At 36.5% G+C, this 4,244-nt stretch overlaps 1 non-coding gene across 1 annotated transcript; it reads left to right on the forward strand.

Annotated features, from left to right (window-relative positions):
* Positions 1-3,931: 3,931 nt before the first annotated feature.
* LOC115900817 lies at positions 3,932-4,038 on the forward strand. Its single transcript, XR_004060467.1, has one exon. It is a non-coding gene; the product is annotated as a U6 spliceosomal RNA (small nuclear RNA).
* Positions 4,039-4,244: the final 206 nt, after the last annotated feature.

The following is a 4,244-nucleotide window of genomic DNA, read 5'->3' on the forward strand; positions in this document are numbered from 1 at the left end:
TGAATATTTATAACATGAAGAAATGATAAATGCTTGAGGTGATGAATATTCGATTTACCTTGATGTAGTTATTACATACTATATACCTTTATCAAAATATCTTATGTACCCCATAAATAACACACCTACTATGTACTCATAAAAATTAAAAATGAAACAAACAAATAAATAACAATAATGACACACCTGGGAGAACATCGAATGTCTTCGAATATGGCAATTTCTTATGTTTGACAATATCTATTCACCCCAGTTTATCAGTATATAAACATGTTTATATATAGCAGTGTGGATTGGTCAATATACTTAATTTTTTTAGAGCAGTTTTGTGTTTACAGTAAAATTCTGAGAAAGGTATAGAGATTTCCCACATACTCTCTGTCCCCATACAAGTATAGCGTCTCCCATTATGAACATTCTTCACAAAGTGGTACATTTGTTACAACTGATGAACTTACATTGACACATCATTATCACCCAGATAGTTGGTGTTGTACATTTTACAGGTTTGGACAAATGTATAATGACATGAACTCACCAGTTATAATATCACACAGAGTACTGTTACTGCCCCAAAATTCTCTGTGCTCTGTCAATCCATCCCTTCCTCCCTACCTAATCCCTGACAACCACTGATTTTTTTCCTGTCTCTATATGACTTTTCCTAAATGTTGTATAGTTGGAATCATACGTGTGTACCCTTTTCAGATTGGCTTCTATCACTGAATAATATGCATTTAAGTTTTCTTCATTTTTTTCATGGCTTGATAGCTCATTTCTTTTTAGCACTGAATAGATAGCTCATTTCTTTTTAGCACTGAATAATGCTCCATTATCTGAATGCACTGCAATTTACTTATGTATTTACCTACTGAAAGGTAAATACGTACGTTGCTTGGTTGGTTGGTTGCTTTTAAGTTGGTTGGTTGCTTTTAAGTTTTGGCAATTAGGTGTAAAGCTGCCGTAATCACCCATGTGCAGGGTTTTGTGTGGCTACATATTTTCAGCTACTTTGGAAAAATACCAAGTAGGGTGATTGCTGGATAATATGGTAAAAGTATGTTTAGTTTTGCAAGAAATTGTCAAACTGTGTTCCAATGTAGCTGTACCATTTTGTATTTCCGCCAGCAATGAATAAGAGTTTCTATTCCTGTACATCCTCCACAGCATTTGCTGTGGTCAGTGTCTAGATTTGGGCCATTCTAATATGTATATAGTGGTATCTCATTGTTGCTTTTATTTGAATTTCCCTAATGACATATGATGTAGAGTATCTTTCCATATGTTTATTTGACATCTATAGATCTCCTTTGACGAGGTGTCTATGAAGGTCTTTGGCCCATTTTTAATTGTGTTGTTTTCTTATTGTTGAGTTTTAAGAGTTCGTTGTATATTTTGGATAACAGTCCTTTATCAGATAGATCTTTTGCAAATATTTTTCTTCCAGTCTGTGGTTTGTCTTTACATTCTCTTGACAGTGTTTTTCCCAGAGCAAAACATTTTAATTTTAATGAAGTCCAGTTTATCAATCCTTTCTTTCATGGATTATTCCTTTGGTACTCTATCTAAAAAAGTCATCGCCAAACCCAAAGTCATCTATATTTGCTTGTATGTTATTTTTTGGGAGTTGTTTTTTAATTAGCTATGGAGTCTTAAGGATTATGTCATATCTTTTAGTTTATATTAAACAGTAGAGTCCAGCAGTCTTCTGTTTGTTAATTAATTAATTAATTAATTAACTTTTTGAGACAGGGTCTCACCCAGTTTCTCAGGCTGGAGTGCAGTGGCACAATCACGGCTCACTGTAGCCTCAAACTCCTGGGCCCAAGTTATCCTCCCACCTCAGCCTCCTGAGTAGCTGGGACCATGTTTGCACACCACCATGCTTGGTCAATATTAAAAAAATTTTTTTAGAGACAGGATCTCACCATGTTGCCCAGACTGGTCTCAAACTCCTGGGCTCAAGCAATCCTCCTGCCTCAGCCTCCCTAAGTGCTGAGATAACAGGTGTGAGCCACTGTGCCTGGCCCGTTTGTTTTAAAAAAAAAATCACCTGTGATACTGTGAATTATGAATAAGTTATCCTTTTATTCTTTCCCATTCCTCCTTCTTTTGAAATTCTTCATACTGGGGGTTTGTGATCAACCCCAGCTTTTCATATGGTGCATTGGGCATGCCTCTTTGTTCCCTCTGTTGAGAAAGTGTTTTGCTGCGAGTGAGTGATCAGGTGGCAGGGATGTGGCTTCTGTGTGTCAGAACGTGGTAGCTAGTTCAGTGATTTATCTGATGGGAAATTTTCTCTGGGAGAGAAGGGTTGCTGATGTCCTCTAATTCAGCTAACTCTGCTTTACTGAACACAGCTAAACCAGATTTGGAAACAAATGGAAGAAAACATGGTAAACTACAGGCAAAAAGACAGAGCTCTTGAGTATTCCTGACCAAGTAAAGGCCTGACAAGAAAGAATATGTATTAACAGTATTTCTTAGGACATGCTTTAAGGACCACATTAAAACATTTCCACAGGGTATAGGCTTCAATCAGCAGAAGATGTTCTTGTATCCCAAGTACCAGGGGTCGAGTTTTCCAATGATCCCAGCACGGCAGCCAACACAAGGGCTGCTGGAGTAATTACTGGCCATCCTGCCCAAAGTAATTTATATATTCGATGTTATTCCCATTAAACTACCACTGACATTCTTCACAGAATTAGAAAAAAACTATTTTAAAATTCATATGGAACCAAAAAAGAGCTGTATAGCAAAGACAATTCTAAGCAAAAAGACCAAAGCTGGAGACATCACGCTACCCAACTTCAAACGGTGCTACATGGCTATAGTAAACAAAATAGCATGGTACTGCTACAAAAATAGACACATGGAACAGAATAGAGAATTCAGAAATAAGACCCCTCATCTACAACCATATAATCTTCGACAAACCTGACAAAAAACAAGCAACAGGGAAAGGATTCCCTATTTAATAAATGGTGCTGGGAGAACTGGCCAGTCATATGCAGAAAATTGAAACTGGATTCTAACCTTATGCCTGATACAAAAATTAACTCAAGATGGATTAAAGACAAATGGAAAACCCAAAACTATAAAAATGCTGGAAGAAAATCTAGGCAATATCATTCAGCACTTAGGCATAGGCAAAGATTCCATGACAAAAACATCAAAAGCAATTGCAACAAAAGCAAACATTGACAAATGGGATCTAATTAAACTAAAGAGCTTCTGCACAGCAGAAGAAATTATTATCAGAGCAAATAAACAACCTGCAGAATAGGAGAAAATTTTTGCAACTTATCCATCTGACAAAGTTCTTTTTCTTTTTTTGACAAAGTTCTAATATCCAGAATCTACAAGGAACTTAAACAAATTTCCTTTTTGGGTAAGAAGAAAACCCAAAAAACCCCGTTAAAAAGTGGGCAAAGGACATGAACAGACACTTCTCAAAATAAGACACTTATGTGACCAACAAATATATAAGAGAAGCTCAGCATCACTGATCATTAGATAAGTGCAAACCAAAATCACAATGAGATACAATCTCACACCAGTCAGAATGGTGATTGTTAAAAAGTTAAGAAACAACAGATGCTGGCGAGGCTGTGCAGAAATAGGAAAACTTTTACACTGTTGTGAATGTATGTTAATTCAACCATTGTGGAAGACAGTGTGGTGATTCCTCCAAGACCTAGAATCAGAAATATCATTTGACCCAGCAATCTTATTACTAGGTATATACCCAAAGGAATATAAATAATTCTATTACAAAGATACATGCACATGTATATTCATTGCAGCACTCTTCACAATAGCAAAGACATGGAATCAACCCAAATGCCCATCAATGATAGACTGCATAAAGAAAATGTGGTACATATACACCATGGAATACTGTGCAGCCGTAAAAAGGAACAAGATCGTGCTCACTTCGGCAGCACGTATACTAAAATTGGAACAATACAGAGAAGATTAGCATGGCCCCTGCGCAAGGATGACATGTAAATTCATGAAGCATTCCGTATTTTTTTCAAGGATCTAGAACTACAATTACCATTTGACCCAGCCATCCCATTACTGGGTATATACCCAAAGGATTATAAATCATGCTGCTATAAAGACACATGCACATGTATGTTTATTGTGACACTATTCACAATAGCAAAGACTTGGAACCAACCCAAACGTCCAGCAATGATAGACTGGATTAAGAAAATATGGCACATATACACCAT

The sequence above is a fragment of the Rhinopithecus roxellana genome, chromosome 1 (assembly GCF_007565055.1).
Source record: "Rhinopithecus roxellana isolate Shanxi Qingling chromosome 1, ASM756505v1, whole genome shotgun sequence".
Lineage (NCBI taxonomy): Eukaryota > Metazoa > Chordata > Mammalia > Primates > Cercopithecidae > Rhinopithecus > Rhinopithecus roxellana.